Here is a 13,186-nt window from a genome sequence, read left to right on the forward strand (position 1 = left end):
TCTTTGATCAAACTTTTCTTTATAGTTTCAATCAGTCATAAAGATTTCAAGCACAACTTCTCAATATTTGTGGATACTTGAAGCTCTTTGTTCATTTGAAACAAGCTTGGTTTCTACTTAAGTTTTCTTTGGACTCAAAAAAAAAAAAAAATCTGTGTGGACCGAAATAAAAAGCCCGATTTTGGATCCTGAAAATCCATATTTCCTAGGTATATTTGTCTCTACAATAAAAGAAGCGAAAATAGTATAGCTGTATAATTTTTGGTTTCTTTGGTTTCTATTTTTTATTTTATTTCATGCTATATCTATTCTGATTTGCATTTTTTAACTCCAAAAAAAGAACATAAAATTCAATGTTCTTATAATCTTATTGTCACTAATCTTTATTTCCTTTTTCTTTTAATTTCTATTAAGGATGTCCTAGACTGGTTAAAAAGGGCAGAGAAAGAACTGGAAGAAACCCAGTGTCTGGAAGCTGAAATAGAACGTATGAAGTGTTTCAATTGGTGTCCAAGTTGGGGTTGGCGATATTGCTTACGTAAGAAAGTGGCAAAGAAGACGATCTCTATCGATAAACTACTTGTGAGTTGTAACTTTCCACGGGTGGGGCACCGTGCTCCTCTAGAAGGAATAGAATTCTTCACCTCTAAAGATTTCATGCCTAATGAGTCTTCAAATTTTACTTTCAATGAGATCATCAAGGCTCTAAACACTGATGGTGTGAACATGATTGGATTGTATGGAATGCCAGGGGTAGGCAAAACAACTTTGGCAAAAGAAGCTGGGAAGCATGCTAAAGAGCAAAAGCTCTTTGACAAAGTTGTGATGGCTACAATGTCCCAAGCGCCAAACCTCAGCAAAATTCAAGATAAAATTGCAGAATTATTAGGTTTGAAATTTGAAGCAAGCACGAAAGAAGGAAAAGCAGAAGAGTTACAGCGGAGATTGCAAGGCGTGGAGAAGATCCTCATAATTATCGATGATGTTTGGAATGAATTTAAATTGCAGACTGTAGGTATTCCATTCGGAGTTGAACACGGAGGTTGCAAAGTTCTTCTGACCACACGTCTTTAACAAGTCTGTGTTCGTATTAATTGCCAACAGAAATTTAAACTTGACATCTTATCCGAAGGTGAAGCGTGGGCTTTTTACTTGACATCTTATCCGAAGGTGAAGCATGGGCTTTGTTCAAAGATACTGTTGGTCTAAAAGATGTTTCTTTGAGATTGAATGATGTAGCCAAGGAGGTTGCTAGTGAATGCAATGCAATTGCAACAATCGGAAAAGAATTAAAAGGTGCAAGTCTAGATGGGTGGAAAGCAGCAAATAAGCGACTCAAGGACTCAAGACATTTAGACAATGAAGAGGTTTCTCAAGGTATCTACAACTGCCTTAAGCTGAGTTATGATTATTTGAAGGGAGATAATATTCGAACATGTTTCTTGCTATGTTCCCTTTTTCCAGAAGATTGGGATATTGATATTGAGTCGTTGGTTATGTTTGCAATTGGTCATGGATTATTTTCTCATATTTACTTAATTGAAGACTTGCGGAGAGAAATTCGTGAAGCACTAAGAAAACTCCAAGAGGCTGGTTTGTTATTAAGAACTGATAATGATGATGATGAAAGATATGTAAGCATGCATGACGTGGTTCGTGATTTTGCTCATTGGATTGTTGGGATTTGCCTTGAATCTCAGAATCCCACATCGAAAGTTAAGTAAGTTTGAATTTGTCTTGTATCCCACATCGGGAGTTTAGTAAAGGTATAAAGGGTTTCACCCTTATAAATAAGATGTTTTGGTTTTAGTTTAGTAACCCCATATAGAGTTAGACACCAAGAGAATAGCTAAGTGAGTAGGCTATTAAAGGGTGTAATTAGTTTTGGGTTAAGTTTTGAGTAAGGAGTTTTAGGAGACTTTTCTCATTCTAAAAGTCTCACAATTGTAAAGATTTATTTGATAGTGGATTAAGTTGGAGTAGGCCATTTTGAGTTGGGCCGAACCAAATATATTTGTGTGTTCTTATTCTTGATTTGAGCTTGTTATTTTGTGTGTGGTTGCTGCGCGTAGGTATTGTTGTTTTTCCCAACAAGTGGTATCAGAGCGAGGTTCCAGGTTCGAGGTTCTAGGTTCGTGGGTCCAAGAGATCGTGAAGCAGTGTTTGAAGATGTCTGAAGAAGGTATGTCTGGTATGTCTATGCCTAAGTTTGAGATTCCGTTATTTGATGGAAAGAGTAATTTTATGTTATGGCAAAGTACGATTCAAGATCTGTTAGTACAACAAGGATTGGATCAGGCATTGGAGAGTAGTAAGCCTGAAGGAATGTCTGATGATAATTGGAATAGGATTCAGAAGAAGGCTGTTAGTACTATTAGATTGGCGTTAGCTCCAGAAGTAAAGTACAGTGTGTTGACTGAGAGTACTCCGAAGAGTTTGTGGGATAAGCTTGAAGGTATTTATGCTTCGAAGTCGTTGACTAATAGATTATGTTTAAAGATGGATCTGTATTCTCTGAAGATGGAAGAAGGTATGAGTCTTCATAATCACCTGAATGAATTTAATAAATTGGTTTCTCAATTGTTAGCGATTTCTGTTGATGAGTTAAAAGATGAAGAGAAGGCTTTAATTTTGCTGTCATCTTTGCCCAAGTCTTATAGGCCTTTAGTTCAGACTGTGTTGGTAGGCAGGTCTACTTTGAAGTTGGATGATGTGACTGCCCTGTTGCGTGAGAATGAAAGGTTTATGGGAGCTCAGAACTCATCACCTGGGGGGAGTACACTAGCTGTAGAGGGTTTTGATCGAGGGAGGACTCAAAAGAGGATTGATGGATCAAGATGGAGATCCAAGTCAAGAGACAGAGATTACAGTGATGTAGAATGTTATTATTGTGGTGAGAAGGGACATATCCAAGTGCGCTGCAGGAAGCTGAGAAGGGATATGGCTGCTTTCAAAAGGGCGAATGATGAGAAGAAATCAGATGAAGAAAAGAGTGATACTGCTGCTATTTTGTCTGATGATGATGATGTTGTTTTGACAACTTGTGTGGATGAGACCCAGACTTTGAAAAGTGACAAAGGTTGGGTTTTAGATTCAGCTGCTACAGTTCATGTTTGCAATGATAGGAGCTGCTTTGTGGAGTTGAATGAGAATGAAAAGTATGGGGATATTGTGATTGCTAACAAAGAAAATGTGCAGATTCAAGGCATTGGGAGTGTTCGCCTTAAATCTCACAATGGTGTTATTAGGACACTTCGTCATGTAAGGTATGTACCAAATTGTCACTACAATTTGATTGCTTTGGGTGAGTTAGCTTCTCGAGGGTACACATATTATGGTAGTAATGATTGGTTGAAAGTGTACAAGAATGGTAGTGTGATTCTACAAGGGAATAGGGTCAATCACTTGTACATGTTTGATGGAGGCTCAGTTGCTGGAATGCCTGTGATGAAAGAAAAGAAGAAAGGTAAGCATGTTAGCTTTGCAGATACTGTTGAAGTGTTTGGAGATTCAAGTCAAGGGAGGATTTGTTGGGATTTGCCTTGAATCTCAGAATCCCACATCGAAAGTTAAGTAAGTTTGAATTTGTCTTGTATCCCACATCGGGAGTTTAGTAAAGGTATAAAGGGTTTCACCCTTATAAATAAGATGTTTTGGTTTTAGTTTAGTAACCCCATATAGAGTTAGACACCAAGAGAATAGCTAAGTGAGTAGGCTATTAAAGGGTGTAATTAGTTTTGGGTTAAGTTTTGAGTAAGGAGTTTTAGGAGACTTTTCTCATTCTAAAAGTCTCACAATTGTAAAGATTTATTTGATAGTGGATTAAGTTGGAGTAGGCCATTTTGAGTTGGGCCGAACCAAATATATTTGTGTGTTCTTATTCTTGATTTGAGCTTGTTATTTTGTGTGTGGTTGCTGCGCGTAGGTATTGTTGTTTTTCCCAACATGGATAACATCTACGGGGAAAAATATATTCATGGTAAAAGAGGGGTTGATGGAATGGCCTATAAGTGAAAGATGTGAATCCCATACAGCAATCTCCTTTTGGAACAGCAAAATAAATATTTTTCCTGAAAAGTTAGAATTTCCAGAACTCAAAATTTTGATTTTTACAGGAAAGACTTTGGTGGAAGCCGCGATTGCATTTGTTGAAGGAATGAAAGCCCTCCGAGTTTTGCATCTCCAAGATGTCATTTTCTCACTAGAAGTACTTAAATTCGTAACAAATCTTCGAACTCTGTGTCTAGTAAATTGTGAGTTGGAGAACATCTCATCGTTGGGAAATTTGAAAAACCTTGAGATTCTTGCATTTTCTGATACTAATATTTATGAGCTACCCGAAGAATTAGTGGCATTGCGAACAGATCAATTTTCCCCCTAATTTACTATCAAGGTAATAGTAGATGTCAATTTCTTTTTAGCATATTGCACAAAATTAAGTATTTAGTTTTATGTTATTTATTTTTCTTTTATTTATTAAACTATGGGATACATATCTAACATAAGCTTTCGGTCACTCCCATTATTATGAACCATTCGAAGTTGTAGCCCTTTTTTTAAGAAAAGGTGCTGAAGAATCAGGCTATATTTGCTGAGATAATTAAAATTAATTTGTGTTTACTTCTATTTTTATGATTCGCTTGAAGTGTTTGATAATAGTTTTTTGTATTTGTGTGTAACAAACAGGTTGACATCACTCCAACAGCTACACGTGACTTGTGAAAACAATGTTAATTTATCAGAGTTGAATTCATTGTCTCGATTGACTGAACTATCACTGAGAGTTTCTACTGCTCAATGTTTTCCAGAAAACTTTGTGTTCCCTAAATTACAAAGCTACATTATAGCTATAAATGAAGATCTTCAATTTATGCCGGAGCTAAAATTGAGAACCTTGAACATCGGACGTTTCTCATTTCATTTAGTGCATTCAAGGAGTTGTTATGCAATGTGGAAAATTTGAATCTGGAGGATGTCAAGGGACACAAAAATATTGTCCCAAACGTAGATCCAAAGGGCCTAAATGAATTAACTTCTCTTGAGCTTGGAGATTGCGATGATATGGAATGCTTGATGGATACAACAGGAGAGAAAGAAAGAACCACTGCATTCTCTAATTAGGTGAAATTAAGAATGGAGGACATGACTTGTTTGAAAGGATTGTGCCATGGTCCGCCTCCGATTAGCTTCTTATAAAAGTTAAAAGATGTGACCATTGGAGATTGTAAGCGGTTGAAAGTGGTATTTGAAATGGATGTGCTTCTTGAAAAGGAAAAATTTAGTCAGATGCCACTACTCTCAAATCTAACAAGCTTGTATCTATACCTTTTACCAGAATTGGAGAGTATTGGAAATTACAATCAACCCATCAATATCATGCAAGCCTCCAAAGTCTAAAGGTTGTAAACATTTGGAACTGCGGTGAATTGAAAGCCATCTTCCCGCCTTGCCTTGCTCAAAGTTTGTTGCATCTACAAGAACTCTCCATACATTTCTGTAATGGATTAGTGCAAATCATTGATTTTCCCTATGAAATGGGTGAGCTTGAGGTACCTATTCTCTTTCCATTTCTCCTTTAATGAATAATGAGAAATTACTAAACTTCATATATTGATCATATAGTTAACTTCTGTTGAAGTTTAAAAGAAATAAAGTTTAATTAAATTATATTAGTAACTAAACTAAATTTATACTTATTACATGCCTTACAAGTTAGTAACTAAACTAAATTTGTACTTATTACGTTGCTTGCAAGTTGAGAAAGCTAACACTATATACCATGTCATGTCTTAACTATATTATTTGTCACTATTCATGCTTTCTAGGTTCTAGTTATATTCAACTTAATTTGAATTGTTTAAATTTCTACAATAATAAAATTTTAGTGAATTTTCAGCTAAATACCAAAAATTTTGTTACTAATTATTTATTTTTTGATCGAAAAAGTAAGGGTCAATCTTTAAATAGTTAATATTAATAATTTTTTTATGATAATGTTAATATGGATATAAAAAATACATCATTTTATTAAATTGTAAAAGACATTTATATTAATAGAATATTCATAAACTATTAAATCTTATAAAGTTGAACCAAAAATAAAACATCAAATAATAATAATTTCATTTATATATATATTTGATTGAACAATAAACCATATATAATTATTAATTTGTTCATAACCATTTGCTTTTATTTGTTCTTATTTTTTACAAACTTTAACATATATATTTGCTTTTTATTAAAACATAAATCAAAGATACATGTATAAAAAAAACCAAATATACAAATTGAGAACGCATATATAGTTAAAATCTTTTGAACTTATTCATAACAAATATCCAACTTAACTAAATATATAAAAATATATAAATCAAATTTTTTTAACAATAAATAAAATCAAATGTAAATATCATATAATAGAAATAAAATCAAATAAACAGTTTGAAGGAACAAACAAATGAAGGAAATAAAATAAAATATGAAAAAAGGTAATGATCCATACCTATTACCAAGTTGAAACCAATCCAAATGTATGTACGTTTTCTTTCCATTTTTGAAATTTGATAAAAAAAATTAATGTCATTTAAGCAAAAATTATATAAAAGTAAAAGCAATTCAACACCATCACATATTTATTTTTGCAAATAAAAAAGAAAATAAAAAAAAGAATAATAAAGGCAAAAATGAACTTGTTCATAGTATGATGTGATTTACTCTTCTTTCTAACTTTTGTCCATTCCCGTGAAAACCAATAAATCATAACCTTCAAGTAAAAAAAAAAAAAAAAAGCTTGTATTCTTAAATTTTTAATTCTAATAACAACAAATAAAATAAGCTTGGCTAGAAGGTGACCTCTCACTTTATAAACTCTTTACTTTCAATTTTAGATTCTATTTCATCAAATAAAAATTTATTAAGTGTGTATATATATATATATATATGAAATTATGATTAAATTTAAAAAAAAAAAGATAAATTATGATTTAATATATTTAAATTCAAAACTTATATAAAATTTTCAACTTTTGGTAGAGTTTGATTTGAATTTAAATAGTCATCCAAAAATATTAAATTTAGATAATTTATTAAATAGAATTATTTGACGGTAGATAAAAATATATTAAGCATATAAATACATATATATTTTTGGAACAATGATTAATGTAAAAAGAAAAAATAAATTATAATTTAATATATTTGAATTTAAAATTTATGCAAAATTTTTTTATAGATTTTGATTTGAATTTAAATAATTATTCTAAAATATTAAATTTAAATAATTTATTGAATAGAGTTATTTGATAAATAATATAATAATATAAACATTATCCTACAAAGAAATTATTTAAGTAAACATATATATCAGCACATCTTATTTGATAATCTAATATATATATATATATATATATATATTATAACAACATACAAGATTACATGATCAAAATTGCTTATGTAGATGCCTAGGTGGATAACCTATTTTAATAATGTATAAGATAATATTTATATTATTTTATTTATCAAATAAAATTTTTTAATAAATTATTTAAATTGAACATTTTGCATAATTATTTAAATTGAAATCAATATCTATCTCATATTGAAATTTTTGAATAAAATTTGAATTCAAATATATTAAATCATAATTTATCTTTTCTTTTTAAATTTAATGATGGTTTCTAATATATATACTTAATAAAATTTTATTTTCTGTCAAATAATTCTACTTAATAAATTATTTAAATTTAATATTTTTAGATAATTATTTAAATTCAAATTAAAATCTATCAAAAATTAAAAATTATTTAATAAATTATTTAAATTTAATACTTTTAGATAACTTAATGAATTATTACTAAAAAGCTTGTATTTTTAAAGAATAAAAGCTTACATCTTTATTTGAAAATATGAGACATTTGAATGTTGATAAAAAAGTTAGATAAAAATATAATTCTACTTTGAAAACAAATATAATGTTTTATTTATGTTCTAATTCAAATATTTTTATGTTATATATTTGGTTAATTTATTTGTTTTTCTTTAATTGATAACTTTTTTTAGTTTTGCTTAGATTGATTATAATTAAATTTTTGTATTATATATTTTTTGTTTTATTCATTTCTTCAATGTTTTTATTCTTTGTTAATTTATTAACATATTTACTTTTATTATATATATTTAACCTTGATAAATTAATATGTAAATTTATATTCTCTATTTTCTTTTGTTATACTTTTTATTATTGAATTTCTTTGTCTACAATAGATGATTTGAGAAGAATAATGATCCCTAGCATATCTAACTCACAAAAGATATTATCAATTATGTTAAAAATTATTAAAAATAAAAAATATATTTCAAAAAAAGGTTTTAAAGTATAACATAAAGAATTATTGTTTCCCTTTTATCTAAAACAAAACTTTATTTGTTGACATTTATAGAAATAATTGTTAACCCAATATATTTATGTAATAATTACTTGAAGTAGTCAAAAATAAAAACTAATAAAAAGCAAATGATTATAACAAAATTAATAATTGTGATTTGTTATTCAATAATATATATATATATATATATATATACACACACCACATAATCAACATTATGATAAAAACAATTATTAATTTTAACTATTTAAATACTGATTCTTGATTTTTTTTTCAAACAAGAAAAAAGCGGTAACAAAATTTTTAATATTTAGCAAATAAATTAAAAAAATTATTTTTCAATAAAAAAGGGATTTTTATAATTTTTGAAAATTTACAAAAGTTTAGATTGTTTTAGGTGAACAATATTATTTATAATATATTATATATAAATTATTATTTAATTATAACTTAGCATTTATAAATATATGATTATATATTAGATAAATAATTAAAAATAAATTTAAAATTATGAAAATTTTAATTAAAATTCCTGTACCTTGTACGGGCTAAAAAAGCTAGTTTTATAGATTGTAATATATATATATATATATATATATATATAAATATGATTTGGTACTTTTGAAGTCATATATTCTTTGACCATTGTAACTTATTCAAAATTTAATGAAACTATGATATTTTTATATTTATACAAGAATTGCGATTCTCTGAGTTTGAACAAAAAAAATGTGCGATACTATTATTAATTGAGAATATATTTCAAATTCAAAATGGACACTTATTCTCAACGATAAAGATTTTAAATCTAAAGGGTATACATGAGTTCTAAGGTCCCATCCAAATTGTAAGCCTTCCTTATCTTAAAGACTTAAAAGTGTCAAATTGTAATAGGCTGAAATCTCTCTTTTCTTCTATGCTTGCTCCAAATTTGCCGCAATTGAAAGTTTTGGATATAAAGTGCTGTGAGGAGTTGGAAGCAATCATTGAAATGGACCAAACTTCAATAGCAACATCATGAAAGGGTCATCTCCAACCTATTTCCTTTCCTAGTCTTCAATGTATATGGATTTTTGGGTGCAGCAATTTGAAAAGCTTGTTTCGTATTAGTGTCACTCGTTCTCTTTCAAACCTCGAAAGAATCGAAATTGGAGGGGCTTCTAAACTAGAGCAAGTCTTTGGGTATCAAGGTGAACTAAACATTGAAGATGATCAAAAGGGAATAGTGCTCCCTAAATTCAGACTATTGAATCTTTCTGAGCTATCAGACCTAAAGAGTTTTGCTCCAATTGGTTATCATTTCCGATTCCGTACTTTGACGTTTTTCAAGAAAACCAAATCTCCCAAGTCGACCGCAAGTGTCATCATCGATTCAAAACATCCTGTGCATGCCATAACAGAGGTACCTATCCGACTTTTTTTCTAACTATTATGCTTAATTAATTAATTTGTTGTTCTTGATCATATTGATAATAATGATGAAACGATGATGGAAACAAAAGTTATGTTAGTATATAACTACATATTATTTGCATACACGTAAATATTTTCTTTAGTTTTAAAATTTGAATTTTTGGTTACTACATTTATTGGTTTATTTATTATTTATTATAAAAAAATGTATTTCCATAGACAAAAAATCAAAATATAAACTATTCGTATTTTAGGCAAATAATGTACAATTAACCGCATAAAGCTTGCATACTTTTTTTTATTCTTTTCATTTTCGTTTTTTCTTAATATAATTAAAAAGAATTCGATTAACCATGCTTATCATAAGTAGTGATTATGGTATATGAGTCATAGGGAGGGGGGATTTTTAATTTCTAGTTTTAAATTTCAAATTAAAGCCAGAAAATCATTCTCCTTATTATAAAGCAAAAACGCTAGTCAGGTTGCAAAGCGTCCAAGAGTTCCCAAAAAAAAAAAGTCATGTCAATGGAAAATTTGGGAAATTCTTTAATTATTAATTTTTTATGAACTTAATAGTATAAGAAAGTATTATATTCCGATAAAAAATCATTGAATTAAATCAAACAAAAAAATTGACACATAATTAAATAAATTTAATAAAAAAATAAATTAAATTCATATATGATGAGGATTGAATTTAAAATTTTAATATTATCAGATTTATAAATATTAGAATGTTGATAATGCACAAAGGTTACTTCCAAAAACACAAAAATATTTTCATTTTATCACTAAATTTAAAAAAAAAAAAACAATTTAAAAATAAAAAGTGATAAAGTTAAAGATTTATAAGCTGAATTAAATTGGTCATTTGTATCTTTTAGTTTATATTTGCATCATTAATTTGTTTTATGTTACATAACATACATTTTTGCTATTCTCAAAAGATATATAAAGTAGAAAAAGATGATTTTAAAAAAATATATTTTTTATAAATAAAATAAGATAATATCCTAAATAAAATATTTCTTGAGACCCTACCTAAATATTGGAGGCATTCTTAATAATTATTCCTTAGAAAAAATATTATCTTTGATTTTAAAGATTATCATGAAAATACTCAAGTGAAAAACATTTTTCTAAATTTTAAAAAGATATCGAGGAATTCAAAATGAAAAAATTTTCATTTTATTTCTAAATAAAGCGATTCTAAAAAGGATGGGAAAAAAAGGGTTTTATGATAATAAATGGGATTCAAAAAATTATTTTTAAAATTTAAAATTAAGGTCATTTTTTATCAATAATAAAGGATAACATGTTATTAATTAGTATCATTTTTTAATGGGTACTATGAGGTGTTAATATTTTTTCACATGCAATTGTACTCTTAAATCTAGATATCTTTTTGCATACCAAAAAAATATTTTTAATAAGTTTTAATTAAATTAGAATTTTTAAAGTTATTCTAAAAAGGATAGAAAAAAAAAAGGAGTTTTATGATAATAAACGGGATTTAAGAAATTATTTAAAATTTAAAATAAAGGTACTTTTTTATAAATAATAAAGGATAACATATTATTAATTGATACCGGTTTTTAACGGGTACAATGCGGTGTTAATCTTTCTCCACATGTAACCGTACTCCGAACCTAGATACATTTTTGGATACAAAAAAATCTTTTTAATAAGTTTTAGTTAAATTAAAATTTTTATTAAAAAAATTATTTAGGTGATCAATCATACCTAATCCAAAAATCAAAAATATTTGTGATGACTCCTTAATTAATTTTAAAATTTTGTCTGAGTGGTCAGGTTTCTGAACCGCATGTTGTAACAGCTTGATAACTCTAATGAGAATACTTTTTTGAAAGTCAAGCCAAAAATGAATTGTGTTATCCTAAATTTTGATTTACTGGTTTAATTGATATTTAATAGTTATTCTCTCATTTCTATTTTTAAAAACCAAAAAAAAAGAAAGTTACGCAAAAACAAAAATAAAAAAATAAATGAATAATGTTGGTTGCATTCATGTTTACTTATGTCATTCTTTATGTTAATTATCGCATTTTCTCTGTTGTCTAAGAAATTGGGGGACATTTAGGATATTGGTATATTGATAAATGCAGACTCACAATCAAATGCATTTTTTTTAACAGATCGCGTATAGTTTTGATTTTGTTCCCATAATTGAATAGTGTTTAAGTATGGAAGTTGAAGGTGGAATACTGTTCTGTACATTCTCATTCCCTCTTTGGCAAGAGTTTCTACAACATTTAGAAGAAAAAAAATTCTGAATGAAGTTGCTCAGTCAAGTATACGCTAACAGAAGCAGGATGGATGAATGTAACCATGGCTGACGAAGCAGATATTTGTAAATCTAGAGGGTGTAGAGAACATACCAAGGCAGTGTTGACTAGCATTCATCTGGACAGAGAAAGGAACTAGCATTTTGTGTATGTGACGCAACGAATTTTGAAAGAGAGATGAAACTTATTTAACATGAAACGAAGCATTGCTATGATCAACTTCAGTATTGCTTATCTCCTAATATGACTTTTGCGATGATTTTGGCTAACTTATCTCTACTAAGATCATTTCTTTTTAATCTGAAAATTAGTTTGTTTCTTATTAATCAGTGAATGGATCCATATGTAACTATTTTGATTAGTAGTCAAAGCTGTTTAAAGCTCACACAACAGACAGTCTCGAAGGATACCCCAAAAATTTGCTTCCTCTTTTCAGATTACTTACTGTTTCTGCAGAGAGCAGATGTTGGTTTCTGCATATCATTGTTTGCGAAAACCATTTTCCCTATATTTTCCATTTTAAAATTCAGAATTTTCTGTAAAAAGGGCATCAATGCCAAGTTCTGGTCAAGGATAACTACATGTAGGAACTAGGGAAGAAGTGATTTTGCTGAGAGCTTGATAAAAAAACTATGGTTCTGTCTTAATTGAGCTTTCTGTAAAAGGGGTATCATAACTCTGTCTTAATTCTTTTGCAGATACAGAAATAGTGATTAAATCTGAAGGCTCACTTTTCTTTCCCCTTCTAAATATCAAATTGATTTACAAGTGACTTGTTCGCCAGTTGTGGGCAGTTTCAGATAGGAATTGCTAAGAGTTCAGGTGCTCAGGGAAGTTTCAGAGCTTCTCCTTCAATTTTTGTTGATTTGTCAATGATATTCCATGTACTAACTCAGCATGTCTTTTAAATTTCAGATTCTCAGGCATGGCTGATATTGGTCTATCTATGACATTTGTGGCGGATCCAAAATTGTTTTTTGGGGAGTATACACTTATAATATATATAAATGACGGATTTTATCAATTTTGATGATTGAAAAGGTGGCCACAGAAAATTTTGGAAGTGTGCAGGAAAAGTTT

General features: G+C 28.7%; 1 pseudogene across 1 annotated transcript; it reads left to right on the forward strand.

The window, feature by feature from the left end:
- Window positions 1–258: 258 nt before the first annotated feature.
- On the forward strand, window positions 259–9,776 carry LOC111288834 (putative disease resistance protein At1g61300; annotated as a pseudogene). The gene is made up of 5 exons (XR_016341878.1): window positions 259–1,132; window positions 1,171–1,684; window positions 3,961–4,393; window positions 4,687–5,549; window positions 9,335–9,776. The product of XR_016341878.1 is annotated as a putative disease resistance protein At1g61300 (transcript).
- The last annotated feature ends 3,410 nt before the right edge of the window (window positions 9,777–13,186 follow it).

This window comes from Durio zibethinus, chromosome 4, assembly GCF_047325235.1.
Source record: "Durio zibethinus cultivar Kanyao isolate XHJ-2024 chromosome 4, ASM4732523v1, whole genome shotgun sequence".
In the NCBI taxonomy this organism is placed as follows: Eukaryota; Viridiplantae; Streptophyta; class Magnoliopsida; order Malvales; family Malvaceae; genus Durio; species Durio zibethinus.